This window comes from Balaenoptera acutorostrata, chromosome 14 (assembly GCF_949987535.1).
Source record: "Balaenoptera acutorostrata chromosome 14, mBalAcu1.1, whole genome shotgun sequence".
NCBI classification, from domain to species: Eukaryota; Metazoa; Chordata; class Mammalia; order Artiodactyla; family Balaenopteridae; genus Balaenoptera; species Balaenoptera acutorostrata.
The window spans coordinates 48,716,021-48,739,532 of NC_080077.1; the positions used below are offsets into that span (position 1 = coordinate 48,716,021).

General features: G+C 40.1%; 1 pseudogene; it reads left to right on the forward strand.

The window, feature by feature from the left end:
* Nucleotides 1-3,759: 3,759 nt before the first annotated feature.
* Nucleotides 3,760-4,617, forward strand: LOC103015253 (nucleophosmin-like; annotated as a pseudogene).
* Nucleotides 4,618-23,512: the final 18,895 nt, after the last annotated feature.

Genomic DNA, 23,512 nt, shown 5'->3' on the forward strand with positions numbered 1-23,512 from the left:
TCACTATAAGGCAGTGAAGGGAGAGCCGGGCAGTGGGAGAGCAGGAGCATTTGAAGGCAAACAACTAGGGAGAGAGTTTTCTTTTCTTTCTTTCTTTTTTTTTAAAATTTTCCTAGCAAACCATCCCAAACCCCTGCAGTTATCATTATTTATCTACACTAAGCAAGCTTAATCATGAATATACTAATAGAATTTCCTCTCCCTTGCGGGGGTCCAGGCAGGGGTAGTATTATGGAAGAAGAAAAAGAGGAATATTGGAATTATCTTTATAGCTCATCTGTAAAACTCCTTCTCTTTTGAAGAAGGCAGTACAGCTCAGTGATTAACACGGCCTGGCTCCATTTCTTTTCAGCCGCATCCTGGATAACAGGTAAACCTTTCTTAACCTTAGTTTCCTTGAATGTGAAATGGAGAGGAACATGGCGCCTATCTCATGGGAGTGCTGGGGAGGCTGAATGAGACAAGACAAACCAAATTCCTAACAAGGCACCTATTAAGTGCTCTAAAAATGCAGCTATGACTATTTGACTATTAGGCGTGACTCGATATTTTCTTAATCCAACGTACCAATCACTTCACTGGTCAAAGGAAATATGATCCGAAGCTTTCTTGAAAGTAACAATTACTAAACCCTTCTTTCTTTTTCTTGATTGTTAACTTGTTGTTTCCCAAATGATAGCTTTGTTCTTTTAACTTTTAAAATATGAAAAATCACCAACCGAAGGCCTCTAAGTCGAACATTTCCACAGAACACTAGCTGTGGCTGAAACTGCTTTAAGAAATAATGCTCTCAATGAGAACACAATGTTTGGAAGCTAGTCATTAACATCTTATTAAAGCAGTACTATATGTTCAAGTTTCAGCCTTGAAACATATGTTCCAAACACAATGTTTGGAAACTTGTCATTAACATCTTATTAAAGTAGTACTATATGTTCAAGTTTCAGCCTTCCTTAAATCTATTCTTGGGAGGATACCCAGATCCTCGGATCTGTTGCAGAAGTAGAGAGTGAGGTCCTTGGCCCTGAGGAGTTTATCATTTATAGAGCAACTGGCTGTAGACAGAATCACATAAATAAATGTAACAGAAGCACATAAGCAAATATTTATACATAGCTGAGCACAGCTGCTTAGGTTTACACAGGTGCAAAATAATATATCAGGGAAAGTATTTTTTAATGGTTATTACAGTACTTGGCAACTAGAATACAGAGCAATGTAAGTTTTGCAATTGCACAGAACTATATACACATGGTCTTCGTGGTTGCTAAAAAGTATGTGGAGCCTAAGGAAGCTCAGAGATTAGTGAAGAAGAAAGAAATTCCAAATTCAGGGAAGAGCAGGTACAATGAATTGGAAACGAGTGGCGCTGAATTGTTGCTGTTTTTGTTGTTGTTGTTGTTGACACTTATTCGTGACTGATACTTGAACACTTCCACTGTGCCAGGAATAGGCTTTAAATGAATCTCACAACAATCCAAAGAGGTTGTGTCCTTGTTACTCACATTTCACAGATGAGGAAACTGAGGCTCAGGGAAGTTCAGTGCCTTGACCAAAATGTGTGTTTTAAGTGTCAGCAAGTGCCGATACTGGCATTTGAACCTGGATCTGTCTGATTTTAAACCTGCCCTCTTAAGCTATTACTCCACTTCCTTGCTGTCATGAACTGAAAAGAGTGGTAAAAGGGATCAGTGGGAAAAAAGACTGTTAACTAAGCCCCTTAAAGCCCCAAATGAAGATCATGACAAGACAAGACTGTGTAGAAGAAAGAGGTGGTCGTGGGAAGAGGAGCCTTGGATGAGGAGAAGCCAGCAAGAGGGGCGCCAATGGCACACATCTATCTACCATCCAAAGCATTACTGACAGACTCTTCCTTTATTACTAAGCAAATTGTTTTTACCTGAAAACTTTAACTCCCTAACAAACATTGCAGCATCACAATACCACACAGTAAAAAGCAGGTCATCCCAAACATGCACATAGATAACCAGAGAAAGAGAGTACTGGTTATCCACTTGGTGACCTGGCCAATTGGTAAACGAACTGGAAAAATATCTGTTGCCTTAATAACTACTCCACGAAGTAACCTTCTCTCAATGAGTTCCTTGTACAGCATTCTCTGTTAACCTATCCATTAGGGTAAGAGTGAATCTCTCAGGAAGGATGCACCTAGACTCGGGTCCAGGCTCAAACACCTATTGGCTTTGTGACCCTAGACAAGCTTTGTAAGAGCTCTAGGCATCACCTCTAACATATGCCTAGTAGATCTATCCTAGGTTTATGGAGAGGATTAACTGAGATGATACACGTGAAACACTTAGTACAATGCTTAGCCCATAGTATGTGCTCAAACATCTTAGCTGTTGTTATTAAAGATGTTGTAAGACAGGTAAAGTGCTTTATAAGCTCTTCAAGGCAGTTAGAGGCATCTTTTCTCTTTGCTACTTAATTAGCAATGATATTCTTCTGTTGGGGATACAAAAATCTGCCATTTAGTGCCTCTGTATCAGGCAAGCACATTTCTGCTGTGGGTGGTACCACTTATTGATGTGGGATAGAGATCTAATTAAGCGCAATACATTGGAACTCCAGGAGTCAAATCCTAGAGCTGCAGTAGCCCGGGGGTGGGGGTGGCACCACTGCTAATTGAACATTTCCTCTGGGGCTTTTTGTTTCCCTCTGGCTTCCTGTGAAGCTGCTCACTGGGTTCAAGCAGCCAGGGTTTGCAGTGCAGTTAAATGACGCCCCGGTTGCACAGTTGCACAAGGCTTTGTTTGGGTATTGCTTGGTCAAAATGATGTAGGAGCTGGGTGGTCGGGGGAGTGCAATCTAACTGCACTGTTCATCATTACCCAGATAAGCTTGAGAAGCCTCCCAATTAACCTTCATGTGTAATAAAGCCAATCAGTACCGAAAACAAGAATTTCTCATTTACTGAAATGATATTTGGCTTGTAATAGCTGTCTGGGAATGTTGAACCAGGTAGAAAACATGGAGAAAATCGCCCTCCTGCCCCGCAAATTTAAGCTTGGTGATTATTTAAAAAAAAAAAAAGACCATGAATTTCATTTGGTAGCCTAAGCTGTTTTTGTCCTGATTTCAAGGTAAGAACAGAAATATATATTATGTCTTCTGCTGTAAAATAATATACTAAAACATACCTGCAACTTAAAACCTGATATAAATGTATGAGGCATATCAATGTTTTCCTAAGTTCCTGTGGCTTAAAAATCTAAATAGCAGAAATTAATTTGGAAACATATTTTCTTTACATATATGTTTCATCTTTTCAGAGAAACAAAACAGAGTAAAGAAAATGCAGCATTTATGTAAATAAGAGAAGGACACCTCACTATAAAAATTAATATGGACAGTCAAACGATACCATTTTTTGAGATCTTGCTGTGTCCACATTACTGTGCTATACTGGAGGGTCAATATAATATTAAGGGTGAGAAGAATAAACCTCACTAATTTTGTGTCTAATAGGCCCTCAAATGTTTATTGAAATGAATTCAATTTAACTTCACTGAATTGATTTATACTGACTTGAATTAGGACAATTATAACACACTGTCACTTTACTTAAATCTCTAATCTAGCCAAGGAATTAAATATAAATGCATGAAATTTTAAATAATGCAAATAATGAATAACAATACATGACTATAATTTTTTAAAATAATGGCTATTCTCCAGAACAGTAATTGTTTATCTCTGTCCACCTCCTCTCCCACCTAAACATGTGCCACCAACCTCATGGAAAACTCAATGGACGTGGGCATGGACCCTGAGGTCCCAGAACTATCTTTTTGGTTGTCAGCTAAAGGCTGACAAAGATTATCATTTTAAAGTGGATAATGATGAAAATGAGCACCAGTAATCTTTAAGAACAGTCAGTTTAGGGGCTGGTGCAAAGGATGAATTGCATACTGTTGAAGCAGAGGCAGTGAATTATGAAGGCAGTCCAATTAAAGTAACACTGGCAACTTTGAAAATGTCTGTATAGCCAACAGTTTCCCGTGAGAGCTTTGAAATTACACCACCTGTGATCTTACAGTTGAAGTGTGGTTGAGGGCCTGTGCATATTAGTGCACACACCTAGTAGCTGTGGAGGAAGATACAGATTCAGAAGATGAAGAGGAGGAGGATGCGAAACTCTTAAGTATATCTGGAAAACCTTTCTGCCCCTGTAAGTGATAGCAAGTTTCCACAGAAAAAAAAGTAAAACTTGCTGCTGATGAAGATGAAGATGATGATGATGTTGATTTTGGTAATGAGGAAGCTAAAGAAAAAAGCTCCAGTAAAGAAATCTATATAAAATACTCCAGCCAAAAATGCACAAAAATCAAACCAGAATGGAAAAAACTTGAAACCTTCGACACCGAGATCAAAGGTCAAGAATCCTTAAAAAAAATAGGAAAGAACTCCTAAAACACCAAAAGAACCTAGTTCTATAGAAGACATTAAAGCAAAAATGCAAACAAGTATAGAAAAAGATTGTTCTCTTCCCAAAGTGGAAGCCAAGTTCATCAATTATGTGAAGAATTCTTTCCAGATGACTGACCAGGAGTCTATTCAAGATCTCTGCAGTGGAAGTGGAGGAAGTCTCTTTAAGAAATAGTTTAAATGGTGTGTTATAATTTTCCGTCTTTTTCATTTCTGTAACAGTTGACATCTGGCAGCCCTTTTTATAATGCAGAATGAGAACTTTCCCTACCATTTCTGATAAATGTTGTCCAGGTTCCATTGCCAAGAATGTGTTGTCCAAAATGCCTGTTTAGTTTTTAAAGACGAAATGCCACCCTTTGCTTGGTTTTAAGTATGTATGGAATGTTATCATAGGGCATAGTAATAGTGGTGGTCAGACAAATGGAAATGGTGGGGAGACAAAAATATACATGTGAAATAAATTCAATATGTTAATAAAGTAAACAAATAAATAAGTATAATTAATAAATTACGGTAGACACACAGGAAGCTGCAAAAATGATACACAGAATCCCATGAATCCTTTACCCAGCTCCCATGGTGCCATTTTACATGACTGTAGTATAAGAGCAAAATCAGGGAACTGGCATTGCTACCATACTGATAACTAGACTACAGACTTTATTTGGTTTTCCCCAGTTTTTGCCTGCCGCTCAACTGTATGTGTACATGTGTGTGGGCTTATAATAGCATGTAGTTCTATGAGATTTAATCCCCTGTATAGATTTGTGTAACCACCACCACAATCAGGACACAGAACTATTCCCTCACTCCAAAGGGACTCCTTCAGTTTACCACTTTGTAATCTCACCCACCCCCAATCACAATCACTAATCTGTTCTCCATTTCTATTGCTTTGCCATTCTAAGAATGTTAGGTAAGTAGAATCATATAGTATGTAACCTTTTGAGATTGGCTTTTTTCACTAAGCATAATGCCCCTGAGGTCCATCTAAGTTGTTCCATTTGTCAATAGTTTGTTCTTTTTTTATGGCCGAGTGGTATTCCATGATATGGACATACCAGTGTCTGTTTAACTATTCACCCATTAAAGGACATTTAGGTTGTTCCCAATTTAGGGCTATTACAATTAAAACTGCTATGAACATTCATGTATACATGTTTTTGTCCATCTAAGTTTCCATTTCTCTGGGATGAATGCCCGGGAGTACAAATATTGGGTTGTATGGTAGTTGCATTGTTAGCTTTGAAGAAACTGCCACACATTCCCCCCAGCAGGTATATGAGAGATCCGGCTGCTCTACATACTCTCCAGTATTTAGTTTCCTACTATTTTTCATTTTACCCATTCTGGAAGGTGTGTAGTAATATCTCATTATGGTTTTAAATTTACTTTTCCTCAACACACAACTACAATTTGAGATGTCACGTGAGAGTTAATTGATTGCCCAATTGTATGGACAATTTTTCTCTTCTATTTTGGTGGTTTTCAGTATTGACTTTATGTTAGAATCACCTGGGGAGATTTAAAACCAACTCCAAGCCCGAGCTATACCTCAGACCAATTAGATTTGAATCTCTCAGGGTAGACCCAGGCATCATTACTTATTTGTTAAAATTACCCCGATAATTATAATATGCAACCAAGGTTGAGAACCAATGTTGAATCTAATTTCTCCACAGACACCAGAAGTCTAATCATAAAGCTCTTTGCTGACTCCCCCATAAGCTGTGCTGCAGATAAAACCCAAGCTCATTGACTGGCTCCTCCAAATCTTGCTCCCCGCCTTACCTCCAGCCCCAGTAACCTCCATTTTCTGTCTACATTTTATGCTCTGGTAGTAACAAATTATTTGTAGCTTGCCACAGATATCACTGTGTTTCATGCAAAATTCCTGCAGTTAGAACCTGAGAATGTACATTTTTATCAAGCATTCTAAGTGATCCTGATGCACAATAATATTTGAAAGACTGTATTTCCACTAATCGCAAAGTGATTTACTTATTTTTTATTACTCTATTCTTCATTTATTCATTCATCCAAAAAATATTAATTGAGGACCTAATATGTAGAAGGCACTGGAGAGAATAACTTATGGTACAGTGATGGAAAGTCCTGGCAGACAAGTAAAAAATGCGACAAGTACCAGGGTGGGTAAGCACAGGGGTTTAGGGAGCTCACAGGAGTGGCACCCCACCCAGTTATAGTAGATGTAGCTTGAAACTTGAAGGATGAGTAGGAATTAGCCAGGCAAAGAGAGGCAAAGGAGAGGATACAGTTTTTCTGAAAGAGAAAACAATATGTTTAAAGGCTAACAATAGAATAACATGGCTTGTTCAGACAATTTTAAGATCTTTGGTATGGCTGGAGCAGGAAGGAAAAGGAATAAACATAGACATCTAATATTCAAATATTTTAATCATATTACTTTAATGTCTCTAATAAAGTGATATCAATAAATAAGAATCAGTGGATATGAATGGGTGAAGTCATTTTTCTTAAGCAAAGAGTAATTGCCAATTGCAGCTTGAAGGGCTTTTGAAGATTCAATTGGAAATAGCCTTCACCTCATTAAACTCTATTAACAGCATTTTTTTAAGCTTCTGACCCTGCCCAAGAGTAGTTGACCTCAACTTCAGGGTCAAGAGATTTGCTTCGAGCACTTATTTCAGACCCTAAACGTTATGGGAACTAAGTACTCTCTCTTAATCCAAGTGTTCATCTCTGATGGAGGATATTGCTCTGCTCTCTAAAGGACACTAACACTTCACTATTCAAATACATGTCAGCTGTGTTGCTGAGCATCTACAGCAGTTGTCATTCTGCTGCCTGAGTCGGTGACTCAGAGAAGCTGCCCTCCCAGCAGTGTGTGTGTTTGGAGAGGGTGGTGGGGATTAAAACATAAGATCCCAATTGAAGCACTTTAAATTGCTAAAATTGCTACGGTAGTCCATTGGAACCAAAAGGTGATGAATTCTTCAACTGAACTGTTGAAAAAGTTATCAAGGAAACTGAAAAGGAAAAGAAAAGTAAAATTTCATTTCAAAGATTAGCTTAAAAAAAAAAGCAAGTTTCATCTCACTGGGGAGCTTTGCTGTTCCAGAATGATTTTAAGTTCACTTAGGGATATTTTAGTTTTATTCATGTTTTGGCAAAATTTATGAGCTGCAGATCATTTCCTTAAAAAAGACATTCATACTGTCACTGCCGACACTGGAGTAAATTTCACTTTATCAAGCAAAATTGTTCACTCTCACAATTTAAAAAAAAAAGTATCCCAGATGCTATGGAGGGAGTGTTCTCCTTCCTCTGGACCTCTGAGAAAAATAAAACCACGGTGTCAACTCGTGGGAGCAATTCTGCATCAGAAGACTCCGACCTGGATGTCACCACTGACCAGCTATGAATTAGGACTAGCCACTGCCATCACAACAAACTTTTAATTAAGAACCTAGTCTGCCACGTAGACAGACTAGCTATGGGGCAGATCTTCTGATAAATTTGAGGCTATTTCAAGAGCCCACAGAGTGGAACATCTGAAATCAGGGCTATCTTAGAAAATCTAGGGCATGTCAGCACTGTGCCTACCCTCAAATGACTTACCATATAAACCCTGTTGACGTGGATGAAGACCAAACCAAAGAAATAAGAACATGTAATAAGCATGGTTAAGAATTTATTCTCAACCAATTATCTTTTTTTTCGTTGTCAGCAGTTTGCAAATCCTTTGAAGGCTCAAAACTCTGTAATGGAAGGGGGCATCATACAGGCCCCACTGGCCAGCTTCTCAAGCTACTCATCTTTGCCACTTTACGTAACAAAACTAAAAACAACACTCTCTCTTAACCAGAACTGAGGCTAGGGAGGGGTATGTGTGTGGGTGTGTGTGTGCTGGGAGAGGCCAGAGCTTGAATACAACACTAAAGAGACTTACCATGTCCTTCCATTTTTGACTGCTCTCTTCAGAAAGTAACTCTGAGAGAGGCCAGCCCTTAGAATATCAGCAGCCCTAGTACTTCTCTGAGGACAGCCTGAGAGTAGAAGGGTCTTTCTCTCCTGCCTTGAGTACATGTTTACCCAACTTTGGCTCTTTGGTTAAAGGAGCATTCAATATGAAAATAAATAAAAATGTCCTCCAAATCACTGCCAACATTGAGGCAACTGGTCTTCCCCAAACTCCTACATTATGTGCTTCTTTCCCACCCATCTCAAAAATTAAATAGGACAGGCAGAGGAGCAGCAAATTTCAGACTTTTTCCTCCCTTCCTCCCCTCCCCCCACTCCAGTCCTTGAGTCTTTGTCCTCTGCCCTAAAAGTGTCTTATTTTTTCCCCTCTTGTCATCTGGCAGCCAAGAATATGGAACGCAGCTTGAAGAAATAACATCATATTATGGAAACACCCTCTTATTAAGACAGCTGACAACATATGTTAGTGCATGTACTCATTCTTTAGATTGCTATGCCATTTTAGGGCAGAGAGAGGGTTTAGATGCAGTCTTCACGCTATTTTTCAAATTTCATGTGCTGTGGAAAAAAGGCAAACCTTGCCATTTTTCATTTTGCAAGGTTATGAGGATTAGGGAGTATTTTCTTTTTTCATTGCATGATTTAACATGACTTTGAAAATTGCACATTAACTCCCAACAAGATTTTGATATTGTAAAGCCTGAACAATGTTTAAAAAGCAAAAGCAAAATATAGCTAATTAACAAGGAAACAAAGATTCCTTTCAAGGAATGACATGGTACATTTCCAGGGTCTGGCCCAGCAAAGATGGCAACGGTGATCCTCACAAACATAGCAAGTTCAGGCCTTTAGGCACCATTGCCCTTCTGCAAGTGTGAGCTTTCTTTCAAGCTCACATATGAAACCCTGGCATGCTTATAAGCTGGCTGTTCCTTCCTTGCCCTTCCCTCTCTGTCTCTTTTATAACCCTAACTCTTCTCTTCCGTAAGAACTAGTTGCAGGATGGTAAAAGGAAATGATTTCATTTGGGTGGAGAAAGGAAAAGATATAGATTTAGTCCCAAATCTTGTAAGTTAAATGTGCTGTGCAAGAAAAACAGCTGCCAATCCACCAGCTGAGTCTCCTTAAGTGGCAGGGCCTGGCTGTAGCAGAGTCTCCAAGGGCGGGAGCGGCGCAGGTGGAGACAGGGAAGAGACAGAACCAAGACTTAAATCTTGGTTCCATGTTCATAATTCTCTCTATCCTGTCGTCCTTTCCCTCTTTATTTTAGTAGGAACAGTCCTTTCCAGAGATCTAGAGTGCTATGCTGGCGGCCATAACTTCTCTCTCACACACTGCGGGGAAAGGTGAAAGGACAATTAATCTTCTCTACCCTGGATTGTGCAAAATGTCTGTTTCTTAGATCACTGCGTAATGTGCTCATGCTGAAAACTAATCTAGAAATAGATTCAGAAAGTAAGATGCTATTAAAAACCTGGATTTAAGATTCTATCCCAAACCAGAAAAGCACAGTTAATCCTCAGGGGAAAAATATTGCAAGGCATGTGCTAATTACACTTATTCTCGCTCATCCTGTCATGCTGTATCTCCAGTGTGCTTCAGCGAGGAGGGGATGCAGAATTCATTAAAATGGCCTGGGTTTTCAGGTGACAATCACACCCAGAATGGATGTTGGTAGGCTTCCTACATGCAGTAGAGGAAATTGGCTCATCAATCCAGCCTCTGGGGGGCTCAGATTTGGGAATGGCTGTGAACTTACTCCTTTGAATATCAATTTTATTTGTGTGTCTATTAATCCTTCTTGGATGGAAATCTTTGAACATTTGCATTTATCTCTGTCCTCATAAAGAGAGGATATTTAAATTATTTTAATTGTTTGGTGACTGGGGTCTTTTTTATTAAAGTCCACCATCTGACCCACCTCTTTTCCTTTGTCAGCTCACTTCCTTTCTAACTCTTTCACAAGGGGAAGGCCTTGTTAAACTGATCCAGCAAATTTTAAGACATTGCCTGGGTGACAATTCACTAGGAAGCAGGGTCAATATGCGTCAACAGGTTCCAGCTCACTTGCACTTCTTATGGTCCTTCTAGGGACCTGCCCAGATGTATTCGTTCTCTTTAACATCCTTTGTCCATGCACCTATTAAGAGGGTGCCTTAAAATCTACTGGCTGGGCACTACAAATACTACCCTATTAGATTTTATCACTAAACCTTCATGGTAACCCATGAGGTATGTACTAATATTATTTCCATTTTACAGATGGGAAGAATGAGTCTCAAAGAATGTCAGTAACATGTACAAGATAACTACAGAGACAGCATCTAAAAGAAGGCAGTCTATCTTCAGCCCTTGCTCTTGACCTCTGAACTATGCAGCATTTCATCTCAGCCCTGACTGCTGGACCTGCCACATGAGCCCTGATATCCTGCCAAGGGTACTCATGCCCAGTGCTCCCAAAGTGGGAAGTGGTGGCAGGGGGGTGGGGTGGGGTCCTTCTACAGGCCATGCACAGCTGTATTCTAAGCAGAGGCGGGAAGAAAGCCACGATCATCACTCAGTTCAACACCCAGTCATGTGTGTGCCAAAGCAGCCGCGCTTGGATCCTTGTTTTTTAAACTTCATGAAAACCATCCTTCAATTCTGCCATAACCATTATTTCTAAGGGCAAGGCACATATCTGTAGACCACAGTTTTATCCCCCAGTCTCCCATCAGCAGGCATTTGGACTGTTTTTATGTTTTCCTTGTTGTGAGCAGCCCTGCTGTGAACATTTTCGAGCTCATGTCCTGTTGCACATGCGTGCGAGTTTCTCCTGGGAATTCAGGGAGATGCAGAATAGCTGGGTCACAGGTATGAGGATGTTCGACTTTACAGTCCAGTGTCAAACATTCCCTGGGAAGTGTGACTCCTAGTTTAGATTCAAACGGGGACCCCATTCCACAAGGAAGTAGCTCCTCCAGAAATGTGAATCAGGAACCCTGTCGACTCTAGATTGTGGAGAAAGCATAGCGACAAGCCCTAGGCCACAGATAGCTAAGGGCTTTACTAATTCTGATGTAGACGTGCTCTGAGTTAACATTAGACCCATGTTGGGAAGATCTGTGTTTTGCGATGTATTTTTACGATCCAGTTAGCTGCTTAGTAAACTATGCGTAGTTATTTCCATAGTGTGTGGGCTCAGTCATTCTCAATAAATTCATTTATTGGTTTGTAAATATTCAAATTAAGGAGCTTCTCCAAGTATAACAGGCTACTCCCTGAACTGGGGGAGTGATGTGAGAGCACTAACAAATATAGCAAGATTCTGGTATCTGAAGGGAGCAATCAGATAAATCAGATGCTGTTTGTAGATGCTGCCTTACTGGCTTATGTGAGTATGCTACATAAAACCACCATTGTAGAGATGCTTCTCCATGCCAGTTAAATGGAACTGTTTTCATTTTCAAGAAAGAATCCAAATTCTGTATTTTTTTCTCTGATTTTAATTTTTTTAAGTTTTCTCTCTTCTCCCTCCTGCCAAATTATTAGACATCATTTCACTTTCTCTTATAATTGTGCCTGTTTTCCCCCTTATGAAATAGTCTTATAATCCACTGTGGGCTTAGAAACCACTAGCCAAACTTGTTATCATTGTGGGTAACATAAGAGTAAACGGGGTCCAAGAAAGAGTCTGAAGAGGCTCTCTTCCAAGTAAAGTGAATTTCATGGACTTAACTTTTAAGGGCTAAAGACCTCTTTTGCTCACTTTCTTGTTTTCAGTTGTGTTTTGAGTGGGAGAGGTAACTAAATGGCCAAATTCCAACTATTTAAGATAACTGAGCAAAGGATTCAGACCAAAATTCAGGTTCTATTTCAATTCTGATATTTGATTTCTATGTGATTAAGCAACAGCCTTAATCATCCTTTAGCTCTCTCAGTTTATGAAACTAGAAAATGGAAATGGCCACCTCTTTTCAGGTATAGAAAGGCTTAATTGTCACCAAGTACCTGAATCTTCAACTGGATGGCATTGCCACAGCATAGGCATTATCCTAATGAATTAAGATTTCCTTAGCGTATGTTGACCTCTGTTTAGAAATCTCAAGGAAAGAGTCCCAAGTTTCTAAGTCTTTCATCAGGCAAAGAGCCAACCAGCTGAGCTTTCCTAACAGATATTCCAGCTGGTGCAAAAACATCATACCAAGCCTGAAGGAAGATATTTTATATAGTTGAAGAGAAAAAATCCAAAATATTGGATATCTAGAAATCTAAGTTTTTCTTAAACCATTATATAAAGTAGTGTTGTACCAAAGTGGATCAAGTGAAAGAAAAAGGCAAGGAGAATGGTACATTTATTCTTCTAATTATTTTTGACTAAAATTTGCCAAAGCAGATGACAGCAAGCTCAGTGTGGTATATTGCAAGTATGCTCACAAACTCATCAGTTTTGGCCAGTAGGACATTAGCAAACTGGACACATGCAGAAGCTGAACTTACCCTTGCACACTGGAACATGTCTTTTTATTGTTCTTAGAACCTGCCTCCACCATGTAAAGAAGCCTAGACTAGCCTGCTGGAGAATGAGAGAATTTTTGCAGGAGAAGCATGTGCCCTCAGCCAGCCAACCCTCCAAAGTAAAGCCACTAGTCCACCCATACCTGACTTCAGACACATGTGGGTCTGAAATTCGAAAACAAATGAAAGAACCATCCAGATGAGCCCAGCCTAAATTGCTAATCCCCAAATCATACACTGAATAAATGGTGATTATTTTAAGCACTAAGTTTTGAGGTGGTTTGTTACTCCATAATAAACAGTTGGTACACTGAACATCTATTCCTCCTTTCTTGCTGTCAGACTTCAAATTAGTCAAGTGATTTAGAAGATGGTGCCTTAATCCCCTCCTCTAAGAATGAGTCTTGATTGATCTAGGCCATTGATCTATTATCTTGCCATTTATGGTTTACTGTCTATGCCATTAATATCTACAAGTTGTAAATGATCTATTGCCATTGATTGGTGAGTAATGAAATCTGAGGGGGCGATCTGTTGGGAGGCTGGATACTTCTCTGCTTCTAAGATAATATCTAGTATGGCTATGAGACCTGGAATTGCTACCAGCCCAAGGATAACCAACATACAGAGGAAAGAAGAACCAACAGATTCGCAGAAAAGCAGAGCTGGAGCCCTCATGCCCTGTGCCTGTGGCTACAGCCCCTGCTTCTGGACCTCTTGTGATGGGGGAACCTGGATTTCTCTATCATCTGTGCCAGTTGGAGTAGTTTTCAGTTTCTTGCCTTCCTTGAATACTCACTCCCTGTACAGCAGGACATGCCAACTGACAGCTAGAAATATGTCACTTGCAATAAACATTTTACAGCTATTGCATAAAACTGTTCATCTTTTAAAAATAGAAACACAAAAATAAAATATTTATTTTCCATGTTTCCATACACTTTGATCTTATTATATTCTGGAAATATTTTTTGATGTGCAAAGAAACAAAATTATGCTGGCAAAGCAGTGAATATAGTTACGGGAACATAATTTCAGAGCTACATACAGGCTTGGGCAGTTATAACCAAAGTCAGTTCTAAGACCTAAAGAAAAATGTAATGTATTTGTTTATCTGTTATCAAATAAACTGATAAATTTGGTCTCTATAAAATGCTAACTATAATAGTTAGCATAGTTTTTCCACCTGGAGATTCATGGAAATAGTAGTTTTCAATGGAAATTAGTAGATACCACTTAAAAGACAACCCTTTGTAAACCCAAGCAAGACCAAATGAGAGACAAAGTGAGATGTCTGCTGACCACTTAAAAGAATTTTGAGCCAGAGTAATATTGAGTAAGTATGAAATTGTTTTTATCCAGTTTAAAAAACGTGTGCATCTCTGATTACTTTCACACTGATATGGAACTTGCCTGCAATGAACTTCCAAATGTTTACTTTCTGGAATCAGAAACAATGTCAGGCAAAAAGCTCACTATCCGTTCTGCATGGCTCTCACCGAACTTGGCCCTCACATATAGCTTACTCCTGAATGAATTCAGTGAAATGTTACATCAAAACGCTTCTTTTAGAGAATGATTTCTTTTTTCTACGTGTGAATTTGCCAAAATGCATTCCTTTACTTCCAAAGATTCCTCAATAGGTTTCTTTTGAAAAGAAGTGTTCCTTGGGGCTTCCCTGGTGGTGCAGTAGTTAAGAATCTGTCTGCCAATACAGGGGACGGCAGGTTCAAGCCCTGGTCCGGGAAGATCCCACATGCTGCAGAGCAACTAAGCCTGTGCGCCACAATTACTGAGCCTGCACTCTAGAGCCCGTGAGCCACAACTACTGAGCCTGCGTGTCACAGCTACTGAAGCCCATGTGCCTAGAGCCCATGCTCTGCAACAAGAGAAGCCACAGCAATGAGAAGCCTGCACACCGCAATGAAGAGTAGCCCCCACTCACCGCAACTAGAGAAAGTCCGCACGCAGCAATGAAGACCCAACACAGCCAAAAATAAATAAATTTAAAAGAAAGAAAGGAAATGTACTTATAACAAAAAAAAAAAAGAAGTGTTCCTTGGTCTAATAAGTGGAGAAATGCATAGCACCAGTGACTCACAATACAAGGCTCTGAGAAGTATTGCTGTCTAATTTTTTTTAGCTCTTGTTTATCCCATTATCTGTAAGATGCTGCTTTGTGAAATGCTGCTTTAGTATAATCTATTGACTTGGCAATAGATAGGAAATGAGGTTCAAAAAGGAAACAGTAGTAAAAATTGTGTTTACATATTGAGGCTGGCTGATTGGAAAAAAGATGGTTCTTTTCATAAGAAAGGAAGCATGAAGAAGTTTTCAGGTGTGGCAGAATGAGGAGTTCCATGCTGAGCATACTAAGTTTGATGTGAAGATCCCTTTTGGGGTATAACTGTCCATCAGTTGGAAATTCAGGACTAGAGCTTACTAGAATGGTCCTGACCAGAGATGAAGATTTCATAGTCATATACAGAAGCAACAATTAAAGCCAGGGCAATAGATTAAATTGGGAAGGAACTGATAAAAAGAGTGCCAAAGGCAGAACATCTCACTGTATTTAGGGAGTCTAATCAGAGAGTTTAGAAGAGAACAAGAGACGTATGTCCCTTTAGAAGCAAGAAGAGGAGACAGTCTTAACAAGGAAGAAATGTCACCCAGAGATTGAAAAGATGAAGAGCAGAGATAATAAGGTCATTGAATGATGTGATCTGAGGTGACTGAGGACCTTCTAGAGAACAGGGATGGTGTTATGGTGAGAACCTAAGCCTTATAAAAAAGACTAAGGGGGCTTCCCTGGTGGCGCAGTGGTTGAGAGTCTGCCTGCCAATGCAGGGGACACGGGTTCAAGCCCTGGTCTGGGAAGATCCCACATGCCGTGGAGCAACTGGGCCCGTGAACCACAACTACTGAGCCTGCGCGTCTGGAGCCTGTGCTCCGCAACAAGAGAGGCCGCGATAGTGAGAGGCCCGCGCACCGCGATGAAGAGTGGCCCCCACTTGCCACAACTAGAGAAAGCCCTCGCACAGAAACGAAGACCCAACACAGCCATAAATAAATAAATAAATAAATAAATAAAATTTTTTTAAAAATGATTAAAAAAAAAAAGACTAAGAATTGAAGGGGTACCAAGGAATGTATGGCCAAGGAGCACTGACTTAGTATGTCAGTGATGAAAGGAATGAGAAAGATAGGTTGGTAACTTAAGAAAGAGAATACAGGGAATATTCACATTTTTAAGATGTAGGATGGCCTAAGCTTTTTTGTAGGCAAAGGAAGTGACTCCAGATGTAAGTTAAAAGGGAGATAGTTGATAAAGTAACATTTCAAAGAAGCTGGGGGACTGAGTTCAGAAGTCTGATTGCTGTTGATAGAAGATAAATTGATAAAGTCTTTTAAGAGAGCAATGTGACAATATCTGTCAAAATTATAAGTGTGCATACCTTTCAACCCAGCAATTTCACTAATATGATTCTGACCCACAGAAAAACTAAAGCAGGTATGCAAGGATATTCATTATAATACTAATTGTAATAGCAAGAAATGGAGAACCCGAATGCCCTTCAATAAAGAAACATTTAAATAAATCATGGTAGACCTCTTGTATAGGATACCACACAGCCATTAGAAACAATAAGCAAAATATATATATACTGAAATGGAATGAAGCTCAGTATCTTTCCACAGCACTGTAAGCTCTACTGGAGCAAGAACTATGTCTGTTTTCTCAGCTTGTATAGCCATGCCCTAGCAGAGAGCTTGACCCAGAGTAGGTGCTCAATAAATACTTGATAAATGGAATGTTGAGTTTTAAAAGCATGTTGCAGGATAACAAGTAAAATGTGAAAAGATTCACATTTGTTTTATATATACATATATATGCTTAGAATATATATGTATAGGTTTGCATGTGCATAGAAAAAAATTCTGGAAGACTACTCAGGAAATTAGTTATCTTTGGAGAGTAGGATTGGATGAGAAGTGGAGCAAGAGAAGTAAGTACATATACTTTTAATTACTTCTGTATTCTTAAATTCTTAAGTTCAAACATAAATTTCTTTCATAATTTCAATATGTCAATAAAAGATACAAAAATCACTGGAGAAAAGGGAAGACGAGTGCAATAGAATGGGTTAGCCTTGAACAGGGTCAAACCCCCCTCTTCCTGAAAGAAGGTAGTGAACCATGGCAACATTAAAGGAAGGAGGAAAAAATAGGGAACCCAATCATGTTGCTCAATAAAGTAGAAGCCAGCGTCATCCCTAAGAGTGAGGGCAGTGGTGACTGGCATCTGAGAAAGGTTGAGAAGGTTCAGAACATGGACTCGGTTTTAGAGCTGGGGAAGCCTTGGAGACGATTCAATCTAACCACCCATTTTACACAAGGATTTGCCAAAAACCACACATTTTTGTGAGCGACGACGCCAGTCCAGTAAAACAGCCTCTAAAAATATGCAAAAATAACTCAAAACAGATGAATAAATGGATTGCCAGGCATTTGTGAGGACTCTGATAAAGCTAAGAGGGAGGAAATGTGTAGAGTCTATGCTATACTATGGCATTCTGCGTCAAGGCCAGGCAGTCTGTAAGCTGGAGCAGAGGCAGGCAGTGAGTGGAGAATGGGCGCGATGGTGATGAGTCCTGGCAGATAACAAATATTTCAACCAATAAATACATAAAGACACAGAGGCAGGAAGTGAGTGGAGAATGGGCAAGCTGGGGAGGGGAGACAGTGATGAGTCCTGGCAGATAAAAAATGTTTCAAACAATAAATACATAAAGAAGCAGAATGAGGAGCTGGAACTTGTAAGCTAATGAGAAAAATTCTTTCTGAGCTTAGGAAAACGGTACCAAAATGGGAGACAGCGGCATTGATGACTGACAGACTGGAGTTTAGATTGACTGACTCAAATGAGCGATAGGCCACTGGATTGTTCCACTTTCATCCAAAGAATCATATTTATGCTAGTGTCATGTGAGTAGGTAAGTGGACGGAGCTGTTGCTTCAATTGTAAAGGCAATACCCGCTTGCTTAATAAAACATAAAAGCACGCCAGTGAATCAAAATGTCTGCTGGTTCCCAGAATCCTCAAGGTGGATCCTGACCTACCACTTTGTACAGGTTTAGCTAGCAGTTCAGCCCTTCATGAAGGCAGTGGCTGATTACGGCTAAACGTCCTGGCAGTTGTATCTGGCTGTATAATAGAGGGGTGAATTAAGGACAGGAGACTTTTTTTTTTTTTTTCCTTATTTTTGGTTGTGTTGGGTCTTTGTTTCTGTGTGAGGGCTTTCTCTAGTTGTGGCAAGCAGGGGCCACTCTTCATCACGGTGCGTGGGCCTCTCACTATAGCGGCCTCTCTTGTTGCGGAGCACAGGCTCCAGACGTGCAGGCTCAGTAGTTGTGGCTCACGGGCCTAGTCGCTCCACGGCATGTGGGATCTTCCCAGACCAGGGCTCGAACCCGTGTCCCCTGCATTGGCAGGCAGATTCTCAACCACTGCGCCACCAGGGAAGCCCCAGGACAGGAGACATATTTTTAAATTCTTTTCCTTTTGTGGTCTCCAGTGGCCTTATTTCTTTTCTGGTCTACAGGTCTGAATCTGGCAGAGTTTAAAATAATAACTCATCTTTCTCTCCCCTTTGTTGCATTTGATTTATTACACGAACTGTCTACAGGCTTTCCTGAGGTACCTAAAATATAGCTTCAGGCACAAATTACTAGACCCTGGGTTTTATTATTCCATCAGGAATGGCCATGGAACAGTGCTCTCAGCCTTGCTTTCTAAACCATCCATCTGCTCCCGGCCATGGCCAGAATGGTCACAGTATCTGGGGATAGGTCCTTTTCTAGAACATGGGAGCCCTGAAGCTGGGTGGGGCCCCAGGCTCATCCTGTCTCACTTTTTATTTTATAGAGGGAAGAAGTGAAGGCCAGGGAGCTTAAGAGACTAGCTCAAGACTGTGACTAGTGAGGAGCAGCCCTGGGATGGAAACAAGGTCTCCAGCCCCCAGGCCAGGGCCTCTTCTCCCCCCTGTGCTCTTCCCTAGGCCCTCTACGGATCTGCTTGTCAGCACTCATCATAACACCAGGTTAAAAATCACACTAAACCTTTCCCAAAGGCGATCCCGCTGAATTAAGCACAGAAATGTCACGGGCTCATCTTCAGTAGCTAGCTGGAAGAAATGCTTATTTCAAGGTCTTTAGTACATTATCATTTTCACCCAGAAGATCTCTTCCCTTAGAATACAAGCCAGAGCCGTGATAAGCCCGGTCCTTAAATTGTCTGTGCTCAGATATCCCAGTTCACAAAGAAAGAGAAGAAGCCTTCATTTTTATTCAGCTGTTTAATGATGAAATGTGTCTCCTTCCAAACATACATTCCTTCTCGCTGATTCCATAATCAATTTTTTCTCATTGGTATTTTTGTTTTCTAATAAATACTAATTTAAGAGTAATAATAAGTGAACTGTTTCTCAAAATCTGATGGACAGCAATCTTGGACGCTGCTCTTTTTGTGTCCTTGCTGCTCAGCTATGACTTAATTGGGGTTGTACAAGTTAAAAATGTCAAAGACTGATGATGTCAGGAGCCCGGTGGAATGGGAAGAGATCACTCCAGGCTGAGAACTTGAAGATCAGCCTACGGGTCTTGGTCTGCTACTCCCTGATGTTTTCATTTCTCTCAGTTTCATGTTGGATGATGAAGCTTACCCCACAGAGTTGTCAGGAGAGTTATCTGGGACATTGTAGGTGTCAGCATTCTGCATACTCAAAATGAGGAGAAATGAAGACCTATGTAAAATGCCATAATTCTAAAATGTTTTAGTAATTATAGATTCTGAATTTGACTGCCTGAGAATACCAGACAGGAAACTGTCCCCTAAATTATGGTCTAGTCACATAGAAAATCCTGTTCACTTCTAGGAACTTATTCCTGTGGAATTTTACTATATCTGAGTCTACAAATGAAAATTCAAATAAGAGAACTGAGTCAGGTAAGGACATGATTCATACTAAAATCACTTTGGACTGAAAGAGCCAAGTAATTAAGGACGGAGTAGTTGGAGCCATCAGTTATCTGGATGGTGCTAAGGAGTAAGATGGGACCTATAATGAAGGGCTAGATGTTATCCTGGGTTGATAATGAGACCACAGCCATGTGATAGACTGAGTAGCAGCCTCCATGAAAAATGTTAACAAATATTAGATACCATGTTGATAATAAAGCATCTATAATTAAGCTATAGCTTCTGAATATTAAAATGACTAAAAGAAAAGTGAATACTTACTGAATTGCTATAGACAACAGAGAATTCTATTAACTTTATCATCAACCTATCTCTCTGTCTTCTAGTTTACTCCAGAACACATTATTCATATAACAACTGGAATACTACTAATATTAGTAGTAATGATAATAGTGGCTAAAGTTTATTGAGTGCTCACTATGTGCCAGGCATCATTCTGGGCAATTTATATGCATTATCTTATTTTACCCTCACAAAAACTCTATGAGGTTGGTACACTCCCCATTTTACAGATGTGGCAGCTGAGGCTTTGAGAACGAAGTAACATCCCAAGATCACTCAGCTGGCAAGTAGGAAAATTGAGGAAAACAGACAATCTGAATTTGTAGACTGGGTTTTTAACAACTACATCTAAATTATCTTTTAATAAATGTCTCCAAACTGACAAACTTATAGAAAATCAATATATTGCATATACAGGTTTTGCTTTTCTGTTGACTCCTTCCAGAAGACTAACATCCCTGTTAGTGGCTCTGCCAACCACCTCCTATTTCTCACCAATACACTCATCACAGTCCTTTTCAAAATCACGTTTCTTAAATTCTTACTGTTCTTGTATCAGAATCCTTTTGGTTTTCAGTAACAGAAAATCTAACTCAAATTGACAATAAAAGGTATTCCCTGGCCCATGAAACTGGAAAGTTTAGAGTTCAGTTTGATTTCACAGCTGAACAACTTCTTCCAAGACCCATTTTCTTCCTCTCCTCACACTGTCTTCCATGGGGTCAGTTTCTCCTAAAGGTGGCTTCCCTTGGGACTGCTAATGACTGCAAAGGCAAAAAAGTCCCTCTTCCATATGCAAGAGATAAGAGCTGCCCACCTCTAGAGGCTCTCTCCAACAAAAGAGAAGGCCTCTTTCCAGAAGACCATAGCACATCTCTCCTTCCACGCGATTGGCCTGTGTCAGTCACATAACTATCTCTGACCCTATAATTATGCTCCAGGATGGAATGGGATTCCACTGAATCATTTAGATCTGAACCAAGTACCCCACCTCTAGAGCAATGAGACACTAGCACAGGTACTGTGTTGGGGAGTAAAATAAGAGTAGTTACCAAGAGCTCTCTTAATTTCTCCTAGAGTTCTCATCAGTATCTCTAGGGTCCCAGTGATATTAGGGTGAAAACTAGTTTAGAAATCCCAATAGAGGGACTTCCTTGGTGGTCCAGTGGTAAAGAATCTGCCTTCCAACACAGGGGATGCCGGTACAATCCCTGGCCAGGGAACTAAGATCCCACATGCCACCAGGCAACTAAGCCTGCGTGCCACAACTAATGAGCTCATGTGTCTCAACTAGAGAGCCTGCGTGCCACAAACTACAGAGCCCACGGGCTCTGGAACCTATGCGCCACAACTACAGAGCCCAGGTGCCCTGGAGCCTGCGTGCCACAACTAGAGAAGAGAAAACCTGCATGCCACAACTAGAGAGAAGCCCTCATGCCGCAATGAAAGATCCCACATGCCTCACTGAAGATCCCGCATGCTGCAACTAAGACCAAATGTAGCCATAAATAAATAAATAAATAAATAAATAAATAAATAAATAAAATGAAATCCCAATAGAGAAATGTGGCTGTACTTAAAGGTGAGAACCTATGTTGATGGGTCACTTTATTAGTAAGAAACTACATGAACTACAATCCCAAATATCACAATTGTTTGTTTTTACATATTCTTCTTTAATTATTAAAAAGAAAAGAGGTCTTGGGAGCTGATTTAATAGGAAAGATTATCTTTTTATTAAATAAAGGAAATACGTACTTAGCTTGAGATAAATATAATTTAAGACAGTGTGGGACTTTTGAGAAAGCAAATGAGGACTAAAAAAGGAGAAGAAGAAAAGAAAGCAAGAACGAAAGAGAGAGGAAGGGAGAAAACCATTAGTGGCCATTTGGAAGTAGTCAAAAAAGTCAAAGTAAACCCAGGGCCAGTAATTAATCAACTTTACTTAAGGATGATGCATATGATGGATAGAAGCTATCTCAAGGAATTACTGTCAAGCAACACCTTCCACTGGCTTGGCAAACTCATGATGGTGTGTGCTGGCTGAGAAACACAAGTTTCAAACATTGCTTTCTTTCTGGCCTATCCGTTCCCTCCAAGGGTAGGCGGTGGGGGACAGGGGCAGGGGGCTGACTCTATTCAAGCTAAAACTCACCTCAGTTTCAAGGAAATATTGGTTTTACAAATTGAGATGTCTGTGATGCAACTGGACTGGCCCAAGGATGGGGAGTTGTGTTTGGGGGACACAGTGACAGTTCATAAACATTATTCTATTTGTCAGCTGAGGCCTAGACTGTTATTGCAACAGTCTCCCAACTGGTCCCCCAGGCTCCAGTCTCTCCACTTCAGTACTCTCTCCACATGGTTATTTGATTATCCCCTCTGTGAGCCTCTCACTCTCTTCTAGTAGTAAACTAGTAATCAGCTCCATACCTATCCATACCATATTATCTCCCATTATTCACCCAAGAAAACTTCTCACAATGACTCAGCCAGTCTGCCCTTGCCTGAATGTGCATGTATTTTCACTCTCCTATTCCTGTGTCTAAGCTGTTCCATTTGCGTAACATTCCCTTCTCCATGCCCTTCCCCCACCAGTCTTTCCGTATCTAATTCCTATACCTGTGTGGAGATCCAGCTCAAATCTATAATACCTTCTCTTCTTATTGAGCTCAAAGGGGTCCCTTCCTGCTTAAAGCAATGGATTTGTGCCCATCTTGACCACCTGATGTTACCTACATGCTACAAACCTCCCTTACTACACTGTAAGGTCATCCCATAGTATTATCTACAGTATTACCCACAGTGCCTTGTAGATCCCAAGTTAAAAGATAGTTTGTGCCTGATGCATTATGTATTATGAATTTATAATGTTTTAAAAACAAGTATTTAAAAAAAGGAAGGAATACAGTGTAAGAATCCAATCTAAGAAGCATCTCAAAAACAACTTGTCCAAAACTAAACTCTTCATCATCTCCAATGCCAACTTGCACCTTCAATTTTCCTTCCCATGTTAGTAATGGCAAATCAATCATTTAAGTCTGTTCAGGCCAAACAACATGGACTTCAGCCTTGAGTCCTTTCTCACTCTCATTCCTCATATCCAGCAAATGTCATTGGTTCTACATTCAAAATAAATCCAGAATTTGAAGGCTTCTCACATCTATTGCTAACATTGTGGACCAAGCCACCATCATCTCTCACCTGTATTATTGCAAGAGCCTCTGAATAGTCTCCCTACTTCCTCCCTCATCTCTTTCCCTAAAGTCTATTTCC